This window comes from Fundulus heteroclitus, unplaced genomic scaffold, assembly GCF_011125445.2.
Source record: "Fundulus heteroclitus isolate FHET01 unplaced genomic scaffold, MU-UCD_Fhet_4.1 scaffold_561, whole genome shotgun sequence".
NCBI classification, from domain to species: Eukaryota; Metazoa; Chordata; class Actinopteri; order Cyprinodontiformes; family Fundulidae; genus Fundulus; species Fundulus heteroclitus.
In genome coordinates, this window is record NW_023396991.1 from 23183 (window position 1) to 37649 (window position 14467).

The 14467-nt window shown below is 42.1% G+C and overlaps 1 protein-coding gene across 2 annotated transcripts in view; it reads left to right on the plus strand.

The window, feature by feature from the left end:
• znf438 (zinc finger protein 438) overlaps positions 1 to 14467 on the plus strand; it is a 51019-nt gene that overhangs the window by 21443 nt on the left and 15109 nt on the right. For both annotated transcript variants that reach the window (XM_036133055.1, XM_012871191.3), the window contains one exon: positions 12383 to 12480. The gene's annotated coding sequence lies outside the window, so the exon portion shown is untranslated. The remainder of the gene's footprint in view (positions 1 to 12382; positions 12481 to 14467) is intronic.

Below are 14467 nucleotides of genomic sequence, written 5' to 3' on the forward strand. Positions count from 1 at the left end.
TTCGTATTCAGCTAATTAAATAAATGGATCTGTCTGGAGAGCCGGCTATAAAAACTGTTGAAAATTCTGAGGCTGGACTGCTGCTTGATTTCAAGGCATTTGTCAAGGGGAGAGCAAGTGGTGCACATGGATGAGGGGTTAGCGTAAGCCTCGGGGCTAGTTTAATAATATTAGCAGAGATTTGCTTATTTATGAGGCTGTAAGTGATTCATGCTCAGCACGAGCAATCCATCACAGAGGGGCTGGTTAGGTGTAGCCTGCTGCAGTGACACAGCTCAGAAAGGCAATGATGATCATCAGGTACTTCGTTTGTGACCGGTTTTATAAGATCGGTGGCTCGGATCCGGAAGCTCGAGGACAAACCTGGTGATTCAGCTGCTTCATGATCAAGTGTTGCAACAGAAATTCCTCTGGCTGTTTTCCAGTGTCTGGGTTTCAGTGTGCGTTGGCCGAATTTTGTTGTGGCAGGTCGTGCTGATGTCGCCTCTCACCTGGCTCCATCTCTAGCACTAACTAACGACCTCAGCGTGCTCGAAAGGAACGAGAACAACTGTGTGTGACCACATGTGAAGGTGATAAGCTTTAAGAACTGTTCAGAAAATCAAGAAGTTGAAGGTGATGCAGTCAACTCGCTATGTTGGCCTCCTTCGGATGTCTTCCCACTTCCTCGCCGGTCGCCCTGCAGTAGCCTAGTTTTTGAAGTTGTCTTTGACCTGATGCTGTGAATCCCTGACAAGAAAACGAAGACAACAGAGATCACCTTAGATGGTAGAACCCTCCTCCATACTAAGATATTGTTGACAACTTTCTACAACAAACAGTCCATGATTTCCCTGCAGTGGATTCTTTAATATCCAGAAATTTAGATGTAAGGCTTTGATTGTTCTGAGTAACTGATATTGGACGAGAAGGCCTGGCTGTCAATCTTTGTTCCAATGCACCCCAAAGGTGTTCTGTAGGGTTGATGTCAGGACTCTGTGCACCAGACTCTGCCGTCCATGTCTTTATGGACTTTTCATGTAGGAAGAGGAAGGGACCAGCTCCAAACTTTTCCCACAAAGTTGGGAACATGGAATTATGCACATTTATTTGGTAGAGTTCCTTTCACTAGAACTAAGGGGTCCAGCCCCTTAATAGCAAATCCAAACCCGTTTATCAGGCAGACCACTATGACCAGCACGGGTATCGTGACTGATCGGCGACTATGCAGCTTCTTGTGGAACAAACCTTAATGTAATGTGTGCTCTGACAGCCTTCTCTCAGAACCAGCACTCACCTCTTTGGTAGTTTGCGCTCCAGTAGCTCATCTGTCGGGTTGGACCACAGCCAGCTGTCACTCCACTCATCCATCAAGCAGTTTTCCTTGGATAGCTTTTGAGAAATACTGATGAGGGATCGGGGGAATGGAAATGTGGTCGATTGCAAGTATTGTATGCTGTTTAACATCACAATTGCACCATTTGATAATTTGTCACTTCTATTTGCAATTGCATTGCAGTAAATACCACATAAATTCTATATACTAAGTTACACCCCTAGTACAGAGCGCTCCAGACTGAAAGCACCGTACAACAGCCACATGTTTGAGGATGCTTGGACTCCACCAACCAGCTGATCTCATGTTTTAAAATTGAATTAATCAATACTACCTTCCTAAAACCAGAAAAAATGAGTCCCTATCCAGCCTTGTATTGTATTTTTCCCAATGCCATCCAATTGGTTGCCAGTAGGACTGGAATAAACCTTTTTAGATGTTTTTGACAAAGACTTTTAATTCCCATCGAGTAGATTTCAAAGTTTCATTGATAAGGCCTTATATTACTCATTTGCCTCGTCGTCCTTTCATCCCCTAAGAGCTCCACAGCCACTACTTGTTTCCTTAATGTCTGAGTATTTCCTGTCAGAATCGTATTTCATTCAGCGGTTAACAAACTATTCCAGGTGTCAAAGTCAGGTTGAGGTGTTTTGCCTGCATTTCACATTCGGGGCTCAACCTAAGCTTCTGAATCTCCCTTTTAACGTGTGGGAGATATTTCTCTTGTCATCTCCAACATGTATCTCTGTAGCCGGATGCATGGTAATACTAATAGACAGAAAAGGAATACATGTATTTTTTGATGCCACTACCTTATTATTGCTGTTGTTTTTTTTTTTTTACACTTCTGGCAACCAGGCTGGTCTGCTGTGCGTCTGCCAAGATGAGGGGTCTCTGGTTGCCCTGATAGCACTTGCTCCCTTGAGGCCCCTAGTTTGATGTGGATAAGAACACCAGCCTTGTCCAGTGTCAGATCTCTGGCCAGTTTGAAACGATTCCGTGTTTCAGCAGCCAGGACCTGCTTCGAATAGAGATCCACTTGGATTTGATTGGACGAGGACATCATCAGATGTGTAATATAGCTTTGATAGCTGAGAGCACCGTTCCTCCCTGTGTGAGTCTGACTCTCTGCTGGCACACATCGGTGCCTCAGAGAACAAGCCCACCTTTCTGTTCTCCCCCACTCTTCCTTCTTTACTCTCTTTTCCCTTAGAAATGCCTTTCTTCTTCTCCTTCTCCCCTCCCAGTTCCTCGTCAGATCCATGGGGTTAGATCTTTATCGCTTTTCTGTGAGTCCTGCGAGGGGAACCTTGAGGGTCTCAGTGGGATCAATTTAAAAGGGAAGTGCTTGTCTCTCCTCCTCTCCTTGGCCCTCTCGGCTGATTGGGTCTGCTCGCCAGGAACTCGCAGGCTTTTGATCTCAACCACCCCCGTCACCACCGCCTCCCCTGCGCAAAGTTTTTGTTTGAGCTCGGCTGTTGGAAAAAAAAAAAAAAATCTGTTCCACTTTCTGAGAAACCTGGGCCCCATCCCCTTCTCTCTTCACCTGTGAGAGCGGAGGACCCGTTCGGTAAACCTACTGGGTGGTACTAGCGACCTATGGCGTGATTGACTTCTGTTTGAAGATGCGGGAGCGATCTATCTCTCTAGGTAAAGGTAGACTAAGGAGGACCTACGCTCCTTACGCTCCTCAGGCAGCGCTCTTGAACAACTAGTGGAAAGTTGCCGGAAGCGGCGATGTATTATTCACTCTGTGAGGAAGGGTCGTCTCTGTTACAAAGAGAAGAAAGGTACAAGGTGGGGCCTGCGAGCGTTCTGGGCATGCCGGGTTGCATTGAAGTCGTTCCTCTCCTTGTACAACATGAACAGTAAAAAATGGAGTACCTTCTACTACAAAAAACATCCAGGTTGTGCCTGTCCAATTGTCTGAGACAGTTCCAGCATGAATTCCCTTCATAAGAGCCCAGCTCTCAACTTGGCTGCTTTTTTTCAATCATATCTTATGGTTCTCTTAAAATACCTATCAAAGGCAATAAACTGTGATAGCTCAGCAAAAGACTTGCAATTACATGTTCAACTTCTCAGCCCTCTTGTCAGTTCTTGCAAAAACATCTTTCCTTTATTTCTGCTCTAATTGGAGACACGTCCTATTTAAAGAAGTTCTGTAAGCTTCTGAAAATGATTGATGACCTTTGATCTGAGGGATATTTAAGGACAATGCATGTCAGCTTGCATTAAAAGTCTACAAGATGTTAATACTGATGCAAATGGTGTTCTTCCAGAAGTATTAACATTTAATTAGCTCTATGCCAAAAATAAGCTTAACCTAAATATTTACATTCCTCTGTACAAAAAGACACCAAACATGTTTTTCTCTCACTAGCTATGTTTATGTGCACAAAATTCCTTGATCGAATTGAAATGTATTCAGGTTGAAAATGAAAAGTCTATATGGGCACAAAATCATTTAACCTGATTATGACGTATGTTTACATGCCGCAGCCTTTATTCAGAATAAAATCACTTTGACATGCAGGGTTTCCTCTAGGATTTTTTTAAAACCTTGGTGGTGTTTTTTTTTTTGTTTGTTTTTCCGGGTGGGTGATGTCATTATCTAATTTGCATATTTGATCACACATTTGGGACCCAACTGTAGGAGAGCTTTTGCCAAGAGAAAAATGTTATTAAAAATAGTGATTAAATGTGTTTGGAACAAAAAATTACCTTAACAAAATGATTTATGAATTTTAATACATTGCTTGAATCCACACAAAAGAACGGCTGTCAGAGGCACATAGAGGTGAATAAGTGAGTGAAGCTGTGTGTGAATCAAATTCAGGGAATTATTTTAGTGCAACCGATTCAGAGACAAAAATAGACTACTTTAAAAACTATATTTACGTGACGAGGCAGCCTCAGCCGTGGTGCTTTCGGTAAGGTTGGCATTAAAACAAAAAAGTCGCTAAAAGTCATTACTTTTTGAGAGAAAATTGCTACAAGTGAAAATTCGCAACAAAGACGCTAATTAGGCAACAGTGGGCTGTCCTCTCTAGTTTCCTTCCCTCCTGAGAGCAGCTCACCGCGGTGCGGTAGCCGCTGCTGCTAGCCAGACAGGAAGGAGCAGGCGGTGTTGGTTTTTCAAAGTAAAAGGATAAATGGCTTGTACTTGTACAGCTCTTTAACTAGTCTGACGACCCCAAAGCACTTTACACTACAATCAGTCATTCACCTATTCACACCCTGACGGTGGTGAGCTATGTTAGCAGCCACAGCTTCCCTGTTCAGACTGACAGAGGCGAGGCTGCCATACATCAGCACCGCCGTGCCCTCTGACCACCACCAGCAGACAATGTAGGTGAAGTGTCTTGCCCAAGGATTCTCAGGATATTTAAAGCCATTTCAAACTCAGATTATGGTAGGTATAAGTGTGCAAATATAGGATATACATAATATAGGGTGTGTGTATATGTATATATATATATATATATATATATATATATATATATATATATATATATATATATATATATATATATATATATATATATATATATATATATATATATATATACTTTACATTGTTATCAATTACATGTAGTGGAAGCCCTGACATGCACAGTCTGCAAATTTCTCTACAAAAACAGAAAATAGGTTGTACTTCGATCTGTGCTGAAAAAAGGTGTTATTTTTTTAACCTTATTGAACAATCACCACAAACAAACACAGAAAACAAATACAAAATATACAAACAAATGTGGACGTTCATTCTGTCTTCTGAGCACCAGAATGGAGCCACAGTAGGTTCTCAGAACGGCTAAGAAATTACTGCACTCTCTAAATAAGCTCCAGGCTCAGCAACACATGCTGTTGGTCTTCCTGCGTTGCAGGATGAAAGACATGGGGCACATATGCGCAGTCAGGGCGGTTTGCCCCAATCCAAATGACATAATCAAAATACGTGTTTAAATGGATGCTGTTTGGATTAACCATCAGAAACTCGTCTCATTCTGAATACAATTTCATTTGGATTGAGCTTAATCCGATCACAATAACAGTTTACATAAAACAATTTTATTCTTATCGGCCCTTTATTCCGATTACTTTTGTCCATGTAAACATACCTACTGTCTGACATCAAATCAGATTAATTTCTGTTTAAATCAGTTAGGATTATTGAAATAATTTCTATCTGCTAACCAGATAAAATGGGTTATAATGTCTTTTAAACAATCTGGAAAAGCCCAGACGATAATTTCACGGCTTTGTAGTCCTCTTATAGGATTATTCACAATATTTGACATAAATAGAGATACACTTATGGAGATATTTTTAGGGCAACACTTAAAACACACCTTGTGTGCAGAACTGTGGACAAGTCTGGTTTATCCCTTGGGTACAATTGCTGGCTGAAGATACCACTTCCATCTGTTTAAGCAAGTATATAGAAACAGCTTGAGGAAAGTTCTGTCAGGAAGGGTTCTTTGTTCCAGTAATGAACCTGTTTTGGGACTAAATATGTGTTAGAACAAAAGGAAGACAATTTGGGAACCTAGTAGAGTGACTATCCATGGTAAAACACATCCTGTGCATGCAGACATGAGCTGAAAGGCCTATCAGAGAGGAAGAAGCCATTACATCAGAAGCAACAACAAAAGAGGTAGATTACAGTTTACCAAGTTCTTTTTAAATATATTGTAACGAAACATGTGGACCACAGGACTTTCTTTCTGTGAATACGTCCTTAACCTACTAGACTAAGAGCTGGATACAGAGAAAGTTAAATCAATACTATAAACTCACTGTTGTTCCTGAAACTATTTTATTTTTTGTCCGTTTTGGAGTTGTTGCTGTTCCCGTCCTACTGAAAGCTATCATGACTTCCTCTCTTCTAAAGCAGGTCAACAATGCAATCATTTGTTTTGCTGTGCCATGTATTAGAAATATTGCATCATTAAGAGATTTAGAAAGTCCTTCCTGTACTAGTTTCCTAACTGATGTGGGATCCTTATAGCTTTTACAGGTTCTTTGTTTGGCTAAATTGATTCTGGTATACTCTATTGCAACAATTAGCCACGTCCAGATCTGGACCTGGACCAAATGATACATCAGTCTGGACAACGTCTACACCCTATTTTAGTAGTGGTATTTTACATATACAAAATGCCTTTAAATTCATGTTTTTAGGAGAAATTTTATTAAATGCAGCTCATTCTGACCTTTTTTCATATCCCTTTTTTATTTCTCGCGAGGGTACGTGTGAGAATTTGACTCACGTGCGCGCGTTCATGTGCCATGGTTTGTTTGCCATCATTTCCCAGTGTCGCTGCTGCCGTGAGTGTCTGTCTCTCTCACACACATACACAGACACTACAGCTGACTGTAATAAAAGCGCCGCGACTGCAGTCAGAGAAAAGTGAACCGAGAAGAGAGAATCCCAGGAAAATGTTATACAAGGAACAACACTGAGTGCACTGCAGATGAGTCCTTGTTGGAATCGCCCCTTTCTCCAAATGCAAACTTGATGCCATCTTCACTTGGTATTTTCCCAAGTTAACGAAACACTCGTGAGCAAAACGGCGCGCATAAAGAGTTGCAGGGAGAGCCGGTAGACGAGAAGGGGGCGTGGCTTATGTTAGCATCCTTCCACGAGTGACGTAAATCTAGGAGTAGCACCAGAATCTCGTTTTGTGGAGAGCGCGCTCTTGTGGCTTTTTATGGTTTGTAGAAAGAGCCCGCACAAAAAAAAACAAGTCACTTTCTGGAAGGTTTTAACTTAGGCCCAATACCAACACACACATTTTAACATGAAAAAGTCCTAAAAGGTCCAGTTGACTCCTTTAATGTAGATGTGTAGCTTTTGGTCTGAGGACCGGGTCAATGATTCGTGATGTACACTTTACTTTTTTTCATTGAAAAAAGACATTCATTGTGAATGCTGATGGAACCGTGAGCTGAAATGTGACTTTTGTCAAAAAATGTGCCAAGTCGGCCTTTTTTCCAACTTTTCGCTAGTTTCCTTCTACTTAGCTCTGCTGTTTAGTAAAATAGGCAGATTCTTCAGTTGTTCCCTAAAAGCATGCTAGCCTGCTCTCAGTGGTTAGCCCGTTAGGTTTAGAGAGATAAGTGTGGGGTGCAGATTTATTTTCCTAACAAGGCCAAAGTCACAGATATTTCCTACTTTTATGGTAAAACTTTGACTGTATTAAGAAAAAACTTGGCTTAGTTTAGCTTAGCTTGGTTTTCACTTGAATGAGTGAAATTTCCTTCATATCATGATTTCTTTGTGATGAAGGTAGCTTGCAGAGGTCAGGTGAGGGCAGCAGAAACTCTCCTTCAGTGTTTGGATTGGAGTCGGGTCCCCACCACCCCCTCTCCTGCCAGGTCACCAGAGGTCACAGCAAAGTTTTTCTTGTCCTACCTCACTGATCTCTCACCTCTTGTGGAAAAACTTAAATTCCAGGTACATTTATCCAAACCAAGCCCCCTGTTTCTCCTGCATGTGTTTCTCCAGCTCTTACGACACCAGCCTCCCTTCATTTGTCACTGACGGCACCGACTTTCTGGGCTGCATAGAGAAAGTACCTAGAGGTTTTAGGCTGCTCTGTTTCTAGTGGCTGTTGCTGTATAGAAAAGCATTCTGACTTTCCAGGGCCTTGGGATCCCTCTATGATGACAACATCGGTGAGCTTGTGCACTAATTGAGGTTTAATGCTAAAGTAGAGTGAGCAGGGCTGTAATTTTCCTGCCCGGGCCTGGAATAGAGACGAGAGCTTTTCATGTGGTCTAGGCTAATTTAGGCTGTAGTGCTGCGACTGTGGAACACCTCATACTTTAGTCCCTCACAGTCTGCCAAGAAAAAACAGAAATATGGAAAATCAGCCTGTTTATAAGGTAATGTTGAGGACTTGGTGTTACCAACACTTATACCGATGGCAGAGCTGGCTTATAACGGTGAGGCTGAAGCCATTAACCCCCTGAATGAGACTTAGAATGGGTTGACAAGTGCTCAGAAAACAACAATGGCAGGGAGAGTGTAAACTAATTCCAACCATAGCTTTTAGTAGCTTTTAATTACAGCTTGGACAGCTGAATGTGAGCTTTATGCATGAATTAATTTTGCACAGTTTGTACAGGGAAATATTTAGGGAGTGTCATTTTGAATGTCTATAAAACGTGCAGCCACTTAGACAAACATTCAAATCCACAAGCAAGCCGTCAGGCTCGCTCTACCTCTACCTGCTCTTCCTACAGTTTGTCTGATGCTGATATAGGCCTTGTATCAACATCAGGCTTGTTTTGAAATGTAAAGCCTTAATCAAGTGTAATCACTTGGTTGTGACTAACTGCAAAGGAGGAGGAGTAGTGAGAGGGAGTGGACACCTTCAAAGCCTTCAGTATCCCTTAGTAGGCCAAATGAGGACTTTATGTTTAAACTAATATTTCATCAAACAAAGCACCCTGAATATTGTAGGTACACAATAAGCTTTCTATACTAACAGAAGAGCTGCACACCTATAATCCACAGTCAGGTTAGGACATGGTAGGTAGATTAGGTGTCATAGATGTCACAGACAACATTAGCAGTACTTAGTGAAGTTTTATTGGGGGGGGTCACACTTCAGTTATGCTTAAAGTGGACATATCATGCTTTTCAGTTCTTCCTTTCAAATTTAGTTGTGGTCTATCTAATGTGGAACCGCAACGCTTTGGTCTTAATTCCTCATTAATTTACCCCCACATTCCCCCTTTTTCTTACTCCATTGGTGCTGTCTCTTTAAATCTGATGAAGGCACCTCACTTCCCACCCCCCTCCAGGTTGCAGAGCGACCCAGTTAACCCCATTTGGCCGTTTTTGGAGTATGCTGGGGGACGGTGGAATAAACAACCGGCAACTTATCAACTTGTAGCTTCGGCATCCTTTAGCTTCGATTATAAAATCACTCCAAGAAATAAAAATGGTGGAGAGCAGCTCTACAGCAAATACTGTGACGTGATTGTTAAAAATTATAATAGAAAACAGAAATCTGAACGCCTTGAAAATAAATATCAACCAAAAAGAATATAAAGATATCTAAACAGTACCTGGTCAGGACTATGTTAAAATTTTCTGCCCTCCTAGAGACTCCAAGTACACAACAAAACGTATTTAGGGGCTAAAAAAGTGGATTTTGCACGATATGTCCCATTTAAAAGCAGGGGTTAGTATTCAGTTGCTTACTATTTGAGGCCTGGCATGGTGAAGGAGCCAATACATGTATTGCACACGTGTGTTGGTGGGCTAGCGCTACGTTCTCCGTGAAATCCACAAACATAAGGATGTTTACAGTTAGCCTAGCCGTGGTAGGCAACTAATGTAAGATGCAAAAAAAAAATCTGGAGTGAGAAATAATTCACAGATTTCTGATGGCTGCATCTCTACACATTTCTTTACATCGGTTAGCTGTTGGTGATGCAACAGAAACACAGCCCAGCAGAAATGGTGTAGTGACTTTACCCAAGCAGCGCTTTGTATCAGCACCACTGTAACATGCAGTGGCTACAGTGTGCAGTTTTCTTCTGCTTACTAACCTTTAGCTCATGCCTGCCCTAAAACACGCACTGATCCAGTTGGACCAGTCAGGTCCTGGCTGGCCTCTGTGGGCCAAAGCCTGTTAACTCCGATTGAGACAGTAGAGATTGGTTCCTGTTGGCGGCTGAACCCAAGAGTGGACAAATAGAGCAGCGCCCCTTCTGGGACCACCGGTATACTTCCTCCTGAAATTCACTGTTAGGGTTAGTTTGGGATTCATTGTATGAAAGTTTGCCTTTACTTTTACCGTCTGCAAATACACCCAGGCATGTTCTTATTCTCCTTTGAAGTCTATTTTTCTGCTTTTTTTTTAAAGTCATGGGGTATTATAGGTTAAGCTTTGTTTGAGGGCAATTTAGATGCGATGTGTGTAGGTGCACTATGGCAATGCTGATGGAAAAACACTTATTGTACTCCTTAAATATGGGTAAAAATTCATTTTTTTAGCCATGCCATGAGCGGGATCTGTCATAAACTGCTGTGTCGTGTTCTGCGTTAAACCGCGAGGCTAATATTTGTTAAGTTAAGCAGGAGTCGAGCGGTTTCCCATTTGTTCCCATCATGCCTTGTTATTATCAGCGTGTTTAAAGTGGATGACTCGCTGTGCCTTCTCATTTGAACTTGTGGATCAGAATGAAAACCCGTCCCAGTCCTGCATCACATGGCCTGAACCTCCATTTCTCAATAATTTATCCAGACAACTAGAATGGTTGTTCTATGAATATGCACTAAAGTTCCTTTCCGGTGCTCTTTCTCTTTTGTGCGTTTCTGTGTATTCCAGAGAGTGCCTGCATGTGAACAAATATACAGCTGTGTCTATGCAGCTCCGTTCCGCCTGAAACAAAGGAGGTGTCGGGGCGAATTAGCCCCCCCCCACGACTGAACGCCAAGAGAGCTTAGGGATGCACCACAGGTTCTGCTGAGTCGCACATGAGCCGCGGTGTCTGCCTCCTCGTCTCCGCTCCCACCCTCCACTCCTGAGTTGCTCTAACAAGGTTGTTGGAAGAGGATAAGGCGTGTTAAATGAATAATTTACACAGAAGAGCGCTCCTTATTTATTTAATACAGCTGAATGTGACTGAGTGGGCAGCATGGGTCCCCAACTGCAGAGACACTGTTGGCTAAACGAGCTCTCACTCAGCTTAATGGAGGGCCAAAGCGACAAGCATTTAGAGCGAGTAAGGGGCGGCGTTGGAGCGTTTGGCCCGTGCGTCTCTGAGTGCTCGCACTCTCAAAACGGGCCATGCAGGGCTGAGCTAGTGTGTGAACCACCTCGCCTCCTGAAATGTACAGCATAGCGCGATGCCTATATACATCAGCGACTACCAGTAAATCGCTGTTGTCACAGTCTTTTTGTTGCTAGTAGGGGGTGTAACGCAGTTAGCATGACAGTCATGGAAAAAGGAGGGTTCACCTTTAAATACCACGGCGTTGCCTATTTACAGGTGCTGCTCATATAATTAGAATATCATCAATGAGTAGATTTTGTTTTCCTTAATTCTATGTAAACAGTGAAATGTGTATATTATATTAATTCATTACACACAGACTGATTTATTTCAAGTGTTTGTTTCTTTTCATTTTGATGATTATAACTGGCAACTAATGAAAACCCCAAATGCAGTATGTCAGAAAATTAGATTACTTGAGACCAATTTCATTTATGAAACATTGCGTAGGGTCTATACTAAAAGTTTGCGTACGTCCAACGGCCGAAAATAAACAATCCTGTTTTATAAAACCATGCGCACGCACACCAGCGCGCAATGAATCAGAGCTGCATCTGAATGTTCGCGTCCCGGGTTCCTCCTCATGTTCTGGCCTCTACACTCCCACATTCAACCAGAAATGGTCAATGCTAATCACCTCGAGAAGGTTGATGTCTATTTAAATGCGTTTGCTTATCGTTATTTCATGGTTACCAATGGCAACCATGGATAATAGAGCGGAGAAACCGGGGAAGAAATTCCAGAAAAGCCTTTATAAAATGTGTACATCAGAGGTAAAAGCACACATGTCGTCCACATTAAAGGAACTTGTTAAAAAGTGAATCTTATTGCTGTGTCATCTTATTGATGACACCCTCACGAAACTCTGGACTGAGCGTCCGGATCGTCATGCTGAAGAGGAGGCCAGTCTGTCGTCACAGTATTTAAATGTTTACAGCAATGTGCGATCAGCTCACGCCTTCTAAAAGCAATGTAGCAAAAAAAAACCTAGAATAACATAGATACTTATATGTGGTGGCCCGAATCAGTGGAAAGGCCAGAAATAAAACCAAAAACATGAAAAACAAGAGCTAACGGTGCCAGTTAGCTTGCCTGTCACTGTGGCCTGCTTTAGCCAAGATACATCAAAAGCTGTACTTTTACCACTGGGGTTTTATCTGTTGGTTCCTACATTTGTTTCCCCAAACTATTTCACTTTAAAGCTGATCATTTATGCAAACAGTTGTTTATATCTAATGTTGTTGCTCGTGTGTTTTTATGTGTCAACAGGGGGAGTGTGGTGAGTGGGGGACAGGACCACTACCAGGGCACCAGCCAGGACGACGAGGGCTGGGGGAGCAGCTGAGGAAAGAGGAGTCTTTCAACTGGTAAATGCTTTGCTTAATATGGTTGGAGCTGTTAAAGACCAAGTTACTTATACTGGATATGTTGTCCTAAAGATTGGCCAAAGAGCTAGCCTCGTGAGACCATCCTGATCTCGCGAGCTTTCAAGGTTTCACTCGCAGATCAGTCTGGCTACTTTCCGTTAAAGAAAATTTGGAGCCGTTCACCAAACGAACGTCCAATCAGTGTTGGCTTTGAGGCGGGTTGAGGTGTGACGCAACGGGAAGCGCAACAGTTCAGTCTAAAGAACATGGCGGCTTCAGCCGATGAAACTAGCGTTAGCGTGGCTATCGAGCAAGTTTTATCGGAATTACAGAGTATTTCTCTGCTGAGCTAACGAGCCTTTACCTGCTGCAGCAAGAGTAGCTTGGCTTGTGGTTGTGTTGACGAGTACGTCATATGCTTCATTGATCTGATTGGTTTATTTGGCCCGTCTATCACCAACATAGGCCAATCAGCTAGCCAGTATTTTCGCCCCTTCCCAAAATTACTTCAACGGAAGGTTTCCAGATGGATATGCGGAGCAAATCTATCTGGCGGAGTCAGGCAACCAAAGAGCATGAAGTGTAAATCTTATAATCTGAAGGTAACACTGTGTAAAATACTGTGTAAAATTCAGTCATACATAAAGCAAAGGGTTTCTTTTTGTAGTTTATCTTTGCACTTTCAAGTAGAAACACTGAAAAAAAAGGAAAATTCAGATTTTCAACAAATCGGTGTGCTTTTTCTTCTTACAACCAACAGAAAAAGAAAGGAGAACCTTAAAGTTCTTGAACAAAATCCTTGCCGTTCCTCCTGTGGACAGAGGCACCCCCTCTCAGCAGGAGCGATCCTTCGCCACGGTTTCTGTGTGTTCCCCAAGAGAATAAAGTCCCACAGCTCACATTGACCTCATTATAAAAATAGCTCATCCATCTAGCAATCCCAGTTTCCTTTTTCTCCCCAGCCTTGGAAATCAACTGATCCTACCTACCTCCTGCTCTCGTCTCTCTATCAGTGTTTTTATGGGACTTAACATGAGATTAAGGCTTATGCAAGTGCTTGTAATAGTAACATTTCTCCTAACCCTGCCCTGCCCAAGCTGGCCCTAATCTGTGATGCCTTTTAATCATAAAAACCTCTGTGCTCCGCTTCAGATCGCGTGTATGATCTGTTCCCATCGTCTCTTGGTGTTGATACGAGCTGTATTCTTTTTCCTTTTAGTAAATAGAAACTGCCTGCCTCTTTTACTGCAAGCAGTGCCTTTTGTGTTTAACGTAACAGCTTCAGTGCGCATTGCTGAACATGGCTGACTATGAACCTGCCAGATTGTATTTGCTGTTGTTTCAATGACATACCAAAGACGTAAGCATGGATGCTTTATTATTAAAAAAGCAAAGACAGAGAAAACCTTATTGTGATGCTTTTAGTTGGCCAGAAAATTGTTAATGCTCTTTTGTTTCACAAAGTCCTATTTTACATTGAAAGTTAACAACATTGTTACCGTTTGGACCCATTTAGTCAAACTTTGCACAGGTAGCCGCAGGGCAAAACCGGCCAAGCATCTTAAGTTGGACCCAGAGTAATTAGAGTGCAAATTATTGCTAATAAATTGGTACATTTAAAGTAACTTTGGGATTTGTTTTTCTGTTGGAAGAATACATGATGGCTTTAGGCTTTAGTCTTATATGTTTCATTTAAAAACCTAAAACAAATTTCCTTCTGTGGGAGGATCAAGTCAAAGCTCGTGTGGTTTTATAAGATTTGGTCTGCAAAGTGTCAGTTGTGTATGTAAGATTTTCAAAAGCCTATCTATCAGATTTAATAAAACAGAAGCACCGTTTTTCTGCTGGAAATGTGTCAGGATCAGTGTTGTCTTTCAAAAATACCTTTTTAATGCACATCGATGATCAGCCATGCCAACACAGTTCACCTTTCTAAAACCAATCTCCATAAGAACTTCAGGGTATGTGTTCAAAAAAAGATTAGTGT